The sequence below is a fragment of the Phyllobates terribilis genome, unplaced genomic scaffold (genome assembly GCF_046119375.1).
Source record: "Phyllobates terribilis strain yellow unplaced genomic scaffold, ASM4611937v1 Scaffold_339__1_contigs__length_2057567, whole genome shotgun sequence".
Classification (NCBI taxonomy): domain Eukaryota; kingdom Metazoa; phylum Chordata; class Amphibia; order Anura; family Dendrobatidae; genus Phyllobates; species Phyllobates terribilis.
In genome coordinates this window covers 980,582-997,837 of record NW_027363099.1, presented here as the reverse complement: position 1 = coordinate 997,837, position 17,256 = coordinate 980,582, and positions in this window count along the sequence as shown.

Genomic DNA, 17,256 nt, shown 5'->3' with positions numbered 1-17,256 from the left:
ACCGGAGAACCCCTGTAAGTGCATCTCTGCCGCTCTGGTCCAAGTATTTAATCTCTAAAGCCACGGCCCCACTATCAGTATTGGGTCAGTATTTTTTCTCAGGAGTGGGAGCTAAAACCAGGTGAGGAACAATCAGAGAAAAGGTATAATAGAAACAAGTCACCAATTCTGCATTTATCACCCACTCCTGGTTTTGGCAGCGACTCCTGAGAAAAAATACTAACCAAATACTAATGGTGGGGCTGTGGCCTAATGGAAAAAAATCTTTTCCTAGTTAATATCAGCAAGAACAAAATGACCGCCATACACAACACAGTCCACTATATCAACACCAATAATACCACATACAAAAGGGACAAATATCGCCAGACCATGACTAGATCACATATTACCACCACATAGTGACCGAATAATACCACATACAAGGAACAAATACGGCCACACCATGACCAGACCACATATTACCACCCCAAAGTGACCAAATACTACAATACTGATCATGAATACAAACCACAATACTAACAACACTGTTATTACCACCAGCGACATTATACACAGGAGCTCTGTATATAGTGTCAGTGTACAGGTAATACAGGGATCACCAGTGACATTATACACAGGAGCTCGGTATATAGTGTACAGGTAATACAGTGATCACCAGTGACATTATACACTGGAGCTCTGTATATAGTGTCAGTGTACAGGTAATACAGGGTTCACCAGTGACATTATACACAGGAGCTCTGTATATAGTGTCAGTGCACAGGTAATACAGTGATCACCAGTGACATTATACACTGGAGCTCTGTATATAGTGTACAGGTATTACAGTGGTCACCAGTGACATTATACACAGGAGCTCTGTACATAGTGTATAGTGTACAGGTAATGCAGTGATCACCAGTGACATTATACACAGGAGCTCTGTATATAGTGTACAGGTAATACAGTGGTCACCAGTGACATTATACACAGGAGCTCTGTATATAGTGCACAGGTAATACAGTGGTCATCAGTGATATTATACACAGGAGCTCTGTATATAGTGTACAGGTAATACAGTGGTCACCAGTGACATTATACACAGGAGCTCTGTATATAGTGTACAGGTAATACAGTGATCACCAGTGACGTTATACACAGTAGCTCTGTATATAGTGTATAGTGTACAGGTAATACAGGGATCACCAGTGACATTATACACAGGAGCTCTGTATATAGTGTCAGTGTACAGGTAATACATTGATCACCAGTGACATTATACACTGGAGCTCTGTATATAGTGTACAGGTAATACAGTGGTCACCAGTGACATTATACACAGAAGCTCTGTATATAGCGAATACGTAATACAGTGATCACCAGTGACATACACAGGAGTTCTGTATATACTATATACACACGTGGTCAGAATTGTTGGTACCCCTCGTTTAATGAAAGAAAAACACACAATGGTCACAGAAATAACTTGAATCTGACAAAAGTAATAATAAATTAAAAATCTATGAAAATGAACAAATGAAAGTCAGACATTGCTTTTCTGCTTCCACTGAATTTTTAAAAAAAATAAACTCATGAAATAGACCTGGACAGAAATGATGGTACCCCTGAAAATAATGTAACAAAAGGGACATGTTAAATCAAGTTGTGTCCACTAATTAGCATCACAGGTGTCTACAATCTTGTAATCAGTCAGTGGGCCTGTATATAGGGCTACAGATACTCACTGTGTTGTTTGATGACATGGTGTGTACACACTCAACATGGACCAGAGGAAGCAAAGGAAAGAGTTGTCTCAGGAGATCAGAAAGAAAATTATAGACAAGCATGTTAAAAGGTAAAGGTTATAAGACCATCTCCAAGCAGATTGATGTTCCTGTGACTACAGGTGCACATATTATTCAGAAATTTAAGATCCATGGGACTGTAGCCAACCTCCCTGGACGTGGCCGCAAGAGGAAAATTGATGACTAATCAAAGAGACGGATAATATGAATGGTAACAAAAGAGTCCAGGAAAACTTCTAAAGAGATTAAAGGTGAACTTCAAGCTCAAGGAACATCAGTGTCAGATCGTACTATCCACCGTTGTTTGATCCAAAGTGAACTTCATGGAAGACGACCAAGGAGAACACCATTGTTGAAAAAAAAAATAATAAAGAAGCCAGACTGGAATTTGCCAAACTACATGTTGACAAGCCACAAAGCTTCTGGGAGAATGTACTATGGACAGATGAGACACAAATGGAAGTTTTTGGCAAGGCACATCAGCTCTATGTTCACAGACGGAAAAATGAAGCATATCAAGAAAAGAACACTGTCCCTACTGTGAAACATGGGGGAGGCTCTGTTATGTTCTGGGGCTGCTTTGCTGCATCTGGTACAGGGTGTCTTGAATCTGTGCAGGATACAATGAAATCTCAAGACTATCAAGGGATTCTAGAGAGAAATGTGCTGCCCAGTGTCAGAAAGCTTGGTCTCAGTCGCAGGTCATGGGTCTTGCAACAGGATAATGACCCAAAACACACAGCTAAAAACACCCAAGAATGGCTAAGAGGAAAACATTGGACTATTCTGAAGTGGCCTTCTATGAGCCCTGACCTAAATCCTATGGAGCATCTTTGGAAAGAGCTGAAACATGCCGTCTGGAAAAGGCAACCCTCAAACACGAGACAACTGGAGCAGTTTGCTCATGAGGAGTGGCCAAAATACCTGTCGAGAGGTGCAGAAGTCTCATTGACAGTTACAGGAATCGTCTGATTGCAGTGATTGCCTCAAAAGGTTGTTCAACAAAATATTAAGTTAAGAAGAAGAAGAACCATCATTTCTGTCCGGGCCGATTTCATGAGGTTAATTTTTTTTTAAATTCTGTGGAAGCAGAAAAGCAATGTCTGACTGTCATTTGTTCATTTTCAAAAAATTGTAATTTATCAGATTCAAGTTATTTCTGTGGCCATTGTGGGTTTTTCTTTCATTAAACGAGGGGTACCAACAATTTTGACCACGTGTGTAGTGTTAGGGTATGTGCACACGATGCAGAAATGCTCAGGATTTTTTCCAGAGCATTTCTGCATCTCCCTGGCAGGAAAAAACGCATGCGGATTGTACATGCGTATTGTACATGCGGATTGTACATGCGGATTGTACATGCGTATTGAACATGCGGATTGTACATGCGGATTGTACATGCGTATTGAACATGCGGATTGTACATGCGGATTGTACATGCGGATTGTACATGCGGATTGTACATGCATATTGAACATGCGGATTGTACATGCGGATTGTACATGCGTTTTCCTGCCAGGGACATGCGGATGTGAAGCGTTCTTCATTTTCATTTCCGCATGCAGGTTGACAAGCGCTTCCCAAGCGATTTTAGCATCACTTGGAAAGTGCTTGTCAACTTCACACTATATAAATCCATGCAACCGGCATGGATTTATATAGTGTGTGAATGTCAAAAAATAAAAAATAAATCTATACTTTACCCTCTGATGGCCCCCGGTGTCCGGCTTCGCTCGGTCCCGGCTGCCGGCAGTGAAGACTTTAGGACCTGCCGACGTCAGCGTCACGTGACCCGTCACATGACTCTGACGTCAGCGAAGGTCCTGCCGGGAACCAAGCAGGAGCGCTGCACGGGCCGTCAGAAGGTGAGTATATATATATTTTTTATTTTATTCTTTTTTTTTTAATGGTACCTGGGTCTGGATGAGAGTCCTCTCCTCCACACCCGGGTACCATCCGCACATTAGACCGCACGGAATGCGCATCAACATATACAGTGATGCAGGTTCCATGCGGTCTAATGCTAGTCAATGGCGGCAAGAAAGCAGCGTTTCCGCAAAATTAATTGACATGCTGCGGATTTTTGAGCGCAGCGTTTACGCTGCGGAAAAATCCACATCATGGGCACAGCACATGCGGATTTCAATTGGGGAACATTGCTGCCCTTCTACCATGCGTTTTTAATGCGTTTCCGCTGCGTTTCTGCACCTGCAAAAACGCCGCGGAAACGCATTAAAAACGCATCGTGTGAACTCAGCCTAAGTGTACATGCAATACACTGACTCACCAGTGATGTCTCTAGGTGAAGTCCTTCATCTTCGCTTTTCTTCTTCATCTGGCACAGACGGCCATCACTTCTTCCAGCCAGGAATCATCTCTGCAGAAAATAACACACAGTTATCGATAACTGATCTCTTCTAGAGAATATTCCCACTTTTCCCCCCCGACTTCTACACTACACCAGTTGAGGAAAAAAAGCAACATAGTGCCGTCCTGCACAATAACAGGACCCCTCTTTTGTCCCATCCCATGGAAAACAATTTCCTAAAAAGTAAATTATATTACAGAAGTAATAATGTAATAATAATAATTGGAATCTAAAGTAATAATGTTCCCCACTGGTCACCATAAACTAATAAAGTATGTTCCTCAATCTGGCCCCCAAACAGTAATTAAGTCCCTTGTCTAGCCAGGCACCCCCATTTGTCCCTTCTGGCCCCCATTTGTCTAGTGTGACCCCTCCATATATTGATCCTAGCACACGTGTATCGAGCCTGCCCCCTCCCGTATACCCATCCTAGCCCCCCCCACATATCCATCCTTGCCTCCATGCTTCCAGCCTGCGCCCTCATATATCCCCCCCCCCATATATCTTCCATGTGTCCAGCCAGCCCTCTACATATCCATCCTGGCCTCCATGTGTCCAGCCTCCCCCCTCATATATCCATACTGCCCTTACCCCCTGCATATATCCATCCTGGCACCCCCTATATATCCAGCGTGCCCCTCCATATATTTATGTTAGCCCATGTGTATCGAGCCAGCCCCCCCACATATCCATCCTAGCCCCCCATGGGTCCAGCCTGTCCCACTCATATATCCATCCTGGCCTCCATGTGTTCAGCCTGCCCCCCCATATATCCATCCTGGCCCCCATATATCCATCCTGGCCTCCATGTGTCCAGGCTGCCCCCCCATTTACCCATCCTGCCCACCCCTTTTGCCTGGGTCCAGCCAGGGTTCCCCCTTGTGTGTCCAACCAGGGCCCCCCCTTGTGTGTCCATCCAGGGCTCCCCCTTGTGTGTCCAGCCAGGGCCCCCCCTTGTGTGTCCAGCCGAGCCTCCCTTGCGCGTCCAGCCAGGGTTCCCCCTTGCGTGTCCAGCCAGGGACCCCCTTGCGTGTCCAGCCAGGGCTCCCCCTCGTGTGTCCAGCTTGCCCCCCCTCATGTGTCCAGCCAGGGTTCCCCCCTCGTGTGTCCAGCCAGGGTTCCCCCCTTGTGTGTCCAGCCAGGGTTCTCCCTTGTGTGTCCATCTAGGATTCCCCCCTTGTGTGTCCAGCCAAGGTCCCCCCCTTGTGTGTCCAGACAGGCTACCCCCTTGTGTGTCCAGCCAGGCTACCCCCTTGTGTGTCCAGCTGGGCCCCTCCTTGTGTGTCCAGCTGGGCCCCCCCTTGTGTGTCCAGCTGGGCCCCTCCTTGTATGTCCAGCTGGGCCCCCCCTTGTGTGTCCAGCCGGGCCCCCCCTTGTGTGTCCAGCTAGGCCCCCCTTGTGTGTCTAACCAGGGTTCCCCCTTGTGTGTACAGCCAGGTAACCCCCTTGTGTGTCCAGCCTGGCTACCCCCTTGTGTGTCCAGCTGGGCCCCCCCTTGTGTGTCCAGCTGGGCCCCCCCTTGTGTGTCCAGATGGGCCCCCCCTTGTGTGTCCAGCTAGGCCCCCCTTGTGTGTCTAGCCAGGGATCCCCCTTGTGTGTACAGCCAGGGCCCCCCCTTGTGTGTCCAGCCAGGGTTCCCCCCTTGTGTGTCCATCCAGGACCCCCCCCTTTTGTGTCCAGTCGGCTCCCCCCTTGTGTGTCCAGCCAGCCTACCCCCTTGTGTGTCCAGCCAGGGTTGCCCCTTGTGTCCAGCCAGGGTTCCCCCCCCCTGTGTGTCCAGCCAGGATCCCCCTTTTGTGTCCAGCCAGGCTACTCCCTTGTGTGTCTGTCCAGCTGGGCCCCCCCTTGTGTGTCCAGCTGGGCCCCCGCTTGTGTGTCCAGCTAGCCCCCGCCTTGTGTGTCCAGCCAGTGGGTCCAGACTATTACACACACACACACACACCTCTTACCTTCCTGCGCTCCCGTGCGGTGTCCTCCTTCTCCTGAGTTGCGCGCCTCCTTCACAGCAGGCGCATGACGATGACGTCATAAGCCGGCCGGCGAAGGGAGACACGCAGCTTCAGCTGCTTCACTGGGACGTGCGCCGCGGTGGTTCAGGTAATGAACGCTGCGTGCGCACGTCCCGGCATACACTGTGCCTGCGCTTTTAAAGTGCCCGTGCCCCTTAAAACCGCAGGATTGTTTTTTTGTTCTCTTCTCCCCCTCTCCTCTGCAGCAGGGGGCGGGGCCCACCGGGAAAATTCCCGGTATCCCGCCAGCCCAGACCGACCCTGTGTCACAGTACATAGATAATGCACATAGTGAGGTCACAGTACAGAGATAATGCACATAGTGAGGTCATAGTAGAGAGATAATAAACACAGTGATGTCACATTACAGAGATAATACACAAATTGATGTCACAGTAGAGATAATAAGCACAGTAATGTCACATTACAGAGATAATACACATAGTGATGTCACAGTACAGAGATAATAAACACAGTGATGTCACATTACAGAGATAATACACATAGTGATGTCACAGTATAGAGATAATGCAAATAGTGAGGTCACAGTAGAGAGATAATAAACACAGTGATGTCACATTACAGAGATAATACACATAGTGATGTCACAGTAGAGATAATAAGCACAGTAATGTCACATTACAAAGATAATACACATAGGGATGTCACAGTACAGAGATAATAAACACAGTGATGTCACATTACAGAGATAATACATATAGTGATGTCACAGTATAGAGATAATGCAAATAGTGAGGTCACAGTAGTGAGATAATAAACACAGTGATGTCACATTACAGAGATAATACACATAGTGATGTCACAGTACAGGGATAATAAACACAGTGATGTCATATTACAGAGATAATACACATAGTGATGTCACAGCACAGGGATAATGCACAGAGTGAGGTCACAGTACATAGATAATGCACATAGTGAGGTCACAGTACATAGATAATGCACATAGTGAAATCACAGTACAGAGATAATGCAAACAGTGGTGTCACAGTACATAGATAATGCACATAGTGAGGTCACAGTACAGAGATAATTCACATAGTGAGGTCACAGTAGAGAGAGAATAAACACAGTGATGTCACATTACAGAGATAATAAACATAGTGAGGTCACAGTACATAGATAATGCACATAGTGAGGTCAGAGTACAGAGATAATGCACATAGTGAGGTCACAGTACAGAGATAATGCACATAGTGAGGTCACAGTAGAGAGATAATAAACACAGTGATGTCACATTACAGAGATAATACACATAGTGATGTCACAGTACAGAGATAATGCACATAGTGAGGTCACAGTAGAGAGATAATAAACACAGTGATGTCACAGTACAGAGATAATGCACATAGTGATGTCACAGTACAGAGATAATGCACATAGTGATGTCACAGTATATAGATAATGCATATAGTGAGGTCACAGTACAGAGATAATGGACATAGTGAGGTCACAGTACATAGATAATGCACATAGTGTGGTCACAGTACAGAGATAATGCGAATAATGTCACAGTACATAGAAAATGCACATAGTGATGTCACATTACATAGATAATACACATAGTGAGGTCACAGTACATAGATAATGCATATAGTGTGGTCACAGTACAGAGATAATGCACATAGTGATGTCACAGTACATAGATAATGCACATAGTGAGGTCACAGTACAGAGATAATGCACATAGTGAGGTCACAATACATAGATAATGCACATAGTGAGGTCACAGTACATAGATAATGCACATAGTGATGTCACAGTACAGAGATAATGCACATAGTGAGGTCACAGTAGAGAAATAATAAACACAGTGATGTCACATTACAGAGATAATACACATAGTGATGTCACAGTGCATAGATAATGCACATAGTGATGTCACAGTACATAGATAATGCACATAGTGATGTCACAGTACATAGATAATGCACATAGTGATGTCACAGTACAGAGATAATGCACATAGTGATGTCACATTACAGAGATAATAAATACAGTGATGTCACATTACAGAGATAATACACATAGTGAGGTAACGTTACATAGATAATGCACATAGTGAGGTCACAGTACAGAGATAATAAATACAGTGATGTTACATTACATAGATAATACACATAGTGAGGTCACAGTACATAGATAATGCACATAGTGAGGTCACAGGACATAGATAATGCACATAGTGAGGTCACAGTACATAGATAATGCACATAGTGAGGTCACAGTGCAGAGAAAATAAACACAGTGAAGTCACATTACAGAGATAATACACATAGTGATGTCACAGTAGAGATAATAAGCACAGTGATGTCACATTACAGAGATAATACACATAGTGATGTCACAGTATAGAGATAATGCAAATAGTAAGGTCACAGTACAGGGATAATACACATAGTGATGTCACAGTACAGAGATAATACACATAGTGATGTCACAGTACAGGGATAATAAACACAGTGATGTCACACTACAGAGATAATACACATAGTGAGGTCACAGTACAGAGATAATAAACACAGTGATGTCACATTACAGAGATAATGCACATAGTGAGGTCACAGTACATAGATAATGCACATAGTGAGATCACAGTAGAGAGTTAATAAACACAGTGATGTCCCATTACAGAGATAATGCACATAGTGAGGTCACAGTAGAGAGATAATAAACACAGTGATGTCACACTACAGAGATAATGCACATAGTGATGTCACAGTACATAGATAATGCACATAGTGAAGTCACAGTACAGAGATAATGCACATAGTGAGGTCACAGTACATAGATAATGCACATAGTGAGGTCACAGTACATAGATAATGCACATAGTCATGTCAGAGTACATAGATAATGCACATAGTGATGTCACAGTAGATAGATAATACACATAGTGAGGTCACAGTACATAGATAATGCACATAGTGTGGTCACAGTACAGAAATAATGCACATAGTGATGTCACAGTACATAGATAATGCACATAGTGAGGTCACAGTACAGGGATAATGCACATAGTGATGTCACAGTACAGAGATAATACACATAGTGAGGTCACATTACATAGATAATGCACATAGTGAGGTCACAGTAGAGAAATAATAAACACAGTGGTGTCACATTACAGAGATAATCCACATAGTGAGGTTTCAGTACAGAGATAATAAACACAGTGATGTCACATTACAGAGATAATAGACATAGTGATGTCACAGTACAGAGATAATAAACACAGTGATGTCACGTTACAGAGAAAATACACATAGTGATGTCACAGTACATAGATAATACACATAGTGAGGTCAGAGTACAGAGATAATGCACATAGTGAGGTCACAGTACATAGATAATGCACATAGTGAGATCACAGTAGAGAGATAATAAACACAGTGATGTTCCATTACAGAGATAATGCACATAGTGAGGTCACAGTACAGAGATAATAAACACAGTGATGTCACATTACAGAGATCATACACATAGTGAGGTCACAGTACATAGATAATGCACATAGTGAGGTCAGAGTATAGAGATAATGCACATAGTGAGGTCACAGTACATAGATAATGCACATAGTGAGGTCACAGTACAGAGATAATGCACATAGTGAGGTCATAGTAGTGAGAAAATAAACACAGTGAAGTCACATTACAGAGATAATACACATATTGATGTCACAGTAGAGATAATAAGCACAGTAATGTCACATTACAGAGATAATACACATAGTGATGTCACAGTACAGAGATAATAAACACAGTGATGTCACATTACAGAGATAATGCACATAGTGATGTCACAGTACAGGGATAATAAACACAGTGATGTCATATTACAGAGATAATACACATAGTGACGTCACAGCACAGGGATAATGCACATAGTGAGGTCACAGTACATAGATAATGCACATAGTGAGGTCACAGAATATAGATAATGCACATAGTGAAATCGCAGTACAGAGATAATGCAAACAGTGATGTCACAGTACATAGATAATGCACATAGTGAGGTCACAGTAGAGAGATAATAAACACAGTGATGTCACATTACAGAGATAATCTACATAGTGAGGTCACAGTACAGAGATAATAAGCACAGTGATGTCACATTACAGAGATAATAAACATAGTGAGGTCACAGTACAGAGATAATGCACATAGTGAGATCACAGTAGAGAGATAATAAACACAGTGATGTTCCATTACAGAGATAATGCACATAGTGAGGTCACAGTAGAGAGATAATAAACACAGTGATGTCACAGTACAGAGATAATGCACATAGTGATGTCACAGTACAGAGATAATGCACATAGTGATGTCACAGTATATAGATAATGCACATAGTGAGGTAACAGTACAAAGATAATGGACATAGTGAGGTCACAGTACATAGATAATGCACATAGTGTGGTCACAGTACAGAGATAATGCGAATAATGATGTCACAGTACATAGATAATGCACATAGTGATGTCACATTACATAGATAATATACATAGTGAGGTCACAGTACATAGATAATGCACATAGTGTGGTCACAGTACAGAGATAATGCACATAGTGATGTCACAGTACATAGATAATGCACATAGTAAGGTCACAGTACATAGATAATGCACACAGTGAGGTCACAGTAGAGAGATAATAAATACAGTGGTGTCACATTACAGAGATAATCCACATAGTGAGGTCACAGTACAGAGATAATAAACACAGTGATGTCACATTACAGAGATAATACACATAGTGAGGTCACAGTACATAGATAATGCACATAGTGAGGTCAGAGTATATAGATAATGCACATAGTGAGGTAACAGTACAAAGATAATGGACATAGTGAGGTCACAGTACATAGATAATGCACATAGTGTGGTCACAGTACAGAGATAATGCGAATAATGATGTCACAGTACATAGATAATGCACATAGTGATGTCACATTACATAGATAATATACATAGTGAGGTCACAGTACATAGATAATGCACATAGTGTGGTCACAGTACAGAGATAATGCACATAGTGATGTCACAGTACATAGATAATGCACATAGTAAGGTCACAGTACATAGATAATGCACACAGTGAGGTCACAGTAGAGAGATAATAAATACAGTGGTGTCACATTACAGAGATAATCCACATAGTGAGGTCACAGTACAGAGATAATAAACACAGTGATGTCACATTACAGAGATAATACACATAGTGAGGTCACAGTACATAGATAATGCACATAGTGAGGTCAGAGTACAGAGATAATGCACATAGTGAGGTCACAGTACAGAGATAATACACATAGTGAGGTCACAGTACATAGATAATGCACATAGTGAGGTCACAGTACAGAGATAATGCACATATTGATGTCACAGTACATAGATAATGCACATAGTGAGGTCACAGTGCAGAGATAATGCACCTAGTGAGGTCACAATACATAGATAATGCACATAGTGAGGTCACAGTACATAGATAATGCACATAGTGATGTCACAGTACATAGATAATGCACATAGTGAGGTCACAGTAGAGAAATAATAAACACAGTGATGTCACATTACAGAGATAATACACATAGTGATGTCACAGTACATAGATAATGCACATAGTGATGTCACAGTACATAGATAATGCACATAGTGATGTCACAGTACATAGATAATGCACATAGTGATGTCAAAGTACAGAGATAATGCACATAGTGATGTCGCATTACAGAGATAATAAATATAGTTATGTTACGTTACAGAGATAATACACATAGTGAGGTCACAGTACATAGATAATGCACATAGTGAGGTCACAGTACATAGATAATGCACATAGTGAGGTCACAGTGCAGAGATAATGCACATAGTGATGTCACAGTTGAGAGAAAATAAACACAGTGAAGTCACATTACAGAGATAATACACATATTGATGTCACAGTAGAGATAATAAGCACAGTGATGTCACAGTACAGAGATAATAAACACAGTGATGTCACATTACAGAGATAATACACATAGTGATGTCACAGTATAGAGATAATGCAAATAGTGAGGTCACAGTACAGGGATAATACACATAGTGATTTCACAGTACAGAGATAATACACATAGTGATGTCACAGTACAGGGATAATAAACACAGTGATGTCATATTACAGAGATAATACACATAGTGGTGTCACAGCACCGAGATAATGCACATAGTGAGGTCACAGTACATAGATTATGCACATAGTGAGGTCACACTACATAGAAAATGCACATAGTGAAGTCACAGTACAGAGATAATGCACATAGTGAGGTCACAGTAGAGAGATAATAAACACAGTGATGTCACATTACAGAGATAATACACATAGTGATGTCACAGTACATAGATAATGCACATAGTGATGTCACAGTACATAGATAATGCACATAGTGAGGTCACAGTACATTGATAATGCACAGTGTGGTCACAGTACAGAGATAATGCACATAGTGATGTCACAGAACAGAGATAATGCACATAGTGAGGTCACAGTAGAGAGATAATAAACACAGTGATGTCACATTACAGAGATAATCCACATAGTGAGGTCACAGTACAGAGATAATAAGCACAGTGATGTCACATTACAGAGATAATACACATAGTGAGGTCACAGTACATAGATAATGCACATTGTGAGGTCAGAGTACAGAGATAATGCACTTAGTGAGGTCACAGTACAGAGATAATGCACATAGTGAGGTCACAGTACATAGATAATGCACATAGTGAGATCACAGTAGAGAGTTAATAAACACAGTGATGTCCCATTACAGAGATAATGCACATAGTGAGGTCACAGTAGAGAGATAATAAACACAGTGATGTCACAGTACAGAGATAATGCACATAGTGATGTCACAGTACATAGATAATGTACATAGTGAAGTCAAAGTACAGAGATAATGCACATAGTGAGGTCACAGTACATAGATAATGCACATTGTGTGGTCAGAGTACATAGATAATGCACATAGTGATGTCACAGTAGATAGATAATACACATAGTGAGGTCACAGTACATAGATAATGCACATAGTGTGGTCACAGTACAGAAATAATGCACATAGTGATGTCACAGTACATAGATAATGCACATAGTGAGGTCACAGTACAGGGATAATGCACATAGTGATGTCACAGTACAGAGATAATCCACATAGTGATGTCACATTACAGAGATAATACACATAGTGAGGTCACAGTAGAGAGATAATGCACATAGTGATGTCACAGTACATAGATAATGCACATAGTGAGGTCACAGTAGAGAGATAATGCACATAGTGAGGTCACAGTACATAGATAATGCACATAGTGATGTCACAGTACATAGATAATGCACATAGTGAGGTCACAGTACCTAAATAATGCACATAGTGAGGTCACAGTAGAGAGATAATACACATAGTGAGGTCACAGTACATAGATAATGCACATAGTGATGTCACAGTACATAGATAATGTACATAGTGAGGTCACAGTACAGAGATAATGCACACAGTGAGGTCACAGTACCTAAATAATGCAGATAGTGAGGTCACAGTACATAGATAATGCACATAGTGAGGTCACAGTACAGAGATAATACACATAGTGATGTCACAGTACAGAGATAATACACATAGTGAGGTCACAGTACATAAATAATGCACATAGTGAGGTCACAGTACAGAGATAATGCACATAGTGAGGTCACAGTACATAAATAATGCACATAGTGAGGTCACAGTACATAGATAATGCACATAGTGAGGTCACAGTACAGAGATAATGCACATAGTGAGGTCACAGTACATAGATAATGCACATAGTGAGGTCACAGTACAGAGATAATGCACATAGTGAGTGGGTGGGAGACGGTGGCGCACGTGTCGGCTTTCTTATTTATTGTTATGGGAGTTCCAAAAACAGAGGAGCAAATACAAGGAGGGAGAAGAAATGTATCAGAATGGTCACATGAGAATAAGGAGAAATATAACCGCAGCGCCGGCGTCATGGATCGTCCATCACTTATGTGACCTCCTATCAGTCTCCATCCAAGGGATGTATCTCAGTGGTAGAGCGCATGCATCCATGTCTTGTGATAAATTAGTAAAATCTCTCCAATTATATTCCAGGAACTTTGTTATTTGATTTTGCACTTAGTTCTCCCTTTGTCAGACCTCCATATACTGTCAGACCCCCATACTGTATACTGTTACACTCTGGAGCATTGTTTGCACACATCCCACTTACTTTCTTTTGTCTTTATATTGTTTCTCTCTTTATTCTTTGCATCACACGACCATCCATTATGTAAATGTCATTGATATTCTGTGTGTGTATACCTATCCATCTTATACAGTTATATGAAAAAGTTTGGGCACCCCTATTAATCTTAAGCTTAATGTTTTATAAAAATTGGTGTTTTTGCAACAGCTATTTCAGTTTGATATATGTAATAACTGTTGGACACAGTAATGTTTCTGCCTTGAAATGAGGTTTATTGTACTAACAGAAAATGTGCAATCTGCATTCAAACAAAATTTGACAGGTGCATAAGTATGGGCACCCTTATCATTTTCTTGTTTTAAATACTCCTACCTACTTTTTACTGACGTACTAAAACACTTTTTTTGGTTTTGTAACCTAATTGAGCTTTGAACTTCATAGCCAGGTGTATGCAATCATGAGAAAAGCTACTTAAAGTGGCCACTTACAAGTTGTTCTCCTGTTTGAATCTCCTCTGAAGAGTGGCATCATGGGCTCCTCAAAACAACTGTCAAATGATCTGAAAACAAAGATTATTCAACATAGTTGTTCAGGGGAAGGATACAAAAAGCTGTCTCAGAGATTTAACCTGTCAGTTTCCACTGTGAGGAACATAGTAAGGAAATGGAACAACACAGGGACAGTTATTGTTAAGGCCAGAAGTGGCAGGCCAAGAAAAACATCAGAAAGGCAGAGAAGAAGAATGGTGAGATCAGTCAAGGACAATCCTCAGACCACCTCCAGAGAGCTGCAGCATCAACTTGCTGCAGATGGTGTCACTGTGCATCGGTCAACTATGCAACGCACTTTGCACAAGGAGAAGCTGTATGGGAGAGTGATGCGAAAGAAGCCGTTTCTGCAAGCACGCCACAAACAGAGTCGGCTGAGGTATGCAAAAGCACAATTGGAGAAGCCAATTTTTTTTTTGGAAGAAGGTCCTGTGGACTGATGAAACCAAGATTGAGTTGTTTGGTCATACAAAAAGGCATTATGCATGGCGGCAAAAAAACACAGCATTCCGAGAAAAACACTTGCTACCCACAGTAAAATTTCGTGGAGGTTCCATCATGCTTTGGGGCTGTGTGGCCAATGCCGGCGCCAGGAATCTTGTTAAAGTTGAGGGACGCATGGATTCCACTCAGTATCAGCAGATTCTTGACAATAATGTTCAAGGATCAGTGATAAAGTTGAAGTTACGCAGGGGATGGATCTTTCAGCAAGACATTGATCCAAAACACCGCTCCAAATCTAATCAGGCATTCATGCAGAGGAACAATTACAATGTTCTGGAATGGCCATCCCAGTCCCCAGACCTGAATATCATTGAACATCTGTGGGATCATTTGAAGAGGGCTGTCCATGCTCAGCGACCATCAAACTTAACTGAACTGGAATTGTTTCGTAAAGAGGAATGGTCAAAAATACCTTCATCCAGGATCCAGGAACTCATTAAAAGCTACAGGAAGCGACTAGAGGCTGTTATTTTTGCAAAAGGAGGATCTACTAAATATTAATGTCACTTTTCTGGTGAGGTGCCCATACTTATGCACCTGTCAAATTTTGTTTGAATGCAGATTGCACATTTTCTGTTAGTACAATAAACCTCATTTCAAGGCAGAAACATTACTGTGTCCAACAGTTATTACATATATCAAAATGAAATAGCTGTTGCAAAAACACCAATTTTTAAAAAACATTAAGCTTAAGATTAATAGGGGTGCCCAAACTTTTTATATAACTGTATTTACACTGCTCAAAATAATAAAGGGAGCACTCAAATAACACATCCTAGATCTGAATGAATGAAATCTTCTCATTGAATACTTTGTTCTGTACAAAGTTGAATGTGCTGACAACAAAATCACACAAAAATCATCAATTGAAATCACATTTATTAACCAATGGAGGCCTGGATTTGGAGTCACCCCCAAAATTAAAGTGGAATAACACACTACAGGCTGATCCAACTCTGATGTAATGTCCTTAAAACAAGTCAAAATGAGGCTCAGTATTGTGTGTGACCTCCACGTGCCTGTATGACCTCCCTACAACGCCTGGGCATGCTCCTGATGAGGCTGAGTATTGTGTGTGACCTCCACGTGCCTGTATGACCTCCCTACAACGCCTGGGCATGCTCCTGATGAGGCTGAGTATTGTGTGTGGCCTCCACGTGCCTGTATGACCTCCCTACAACGCCTGGGCATGCTCCTGATGAGGCTGAGTATTGTGTGTGGCCTCCATGTGCCTGTATGACCTCCCTACAACGCCTGGGCATGCTCCTGATGAGGCTGAGTATTGTGTGTGGCCTCCATGTGCCTGTATGACCTCCCTACAACGCCTGGGCATGCTCCTGATGAGGCTGAGTATTGTGTGTGACCTCCACGTGCCTGTATGACCTCCCTACAACGCCTGGGCATGCTCCTGATGAGGCTGAGTATTGTGTGTGGCCTCCACGTGCCTGTATGACCTCCCTACAACGCCTGGGCATGCTCCTGATGAGGCTGAGTATTGTGTGTGGCCTCCATGTGCCTGTATGACCTCCCTACAACGCCTGGGCATGCTCCTGATGAGGCTGAGTATTGTGTGTGGCCTCCACGTGCCTGTATGACCTCCCTACAACGCCTGGGCATGCTCCTGATGAGGCTGAGTATTGTGTGTGGCCTCCATGTGCCTGTATGACCTCCCTACAACGCCTGGGCATGCTCCTGATGAGGTTGCGGATGGTCTCCTGTGGGATCTCCTCCCAGACCTGGACTAAAGCATCCGCCAACTCCTGGACAG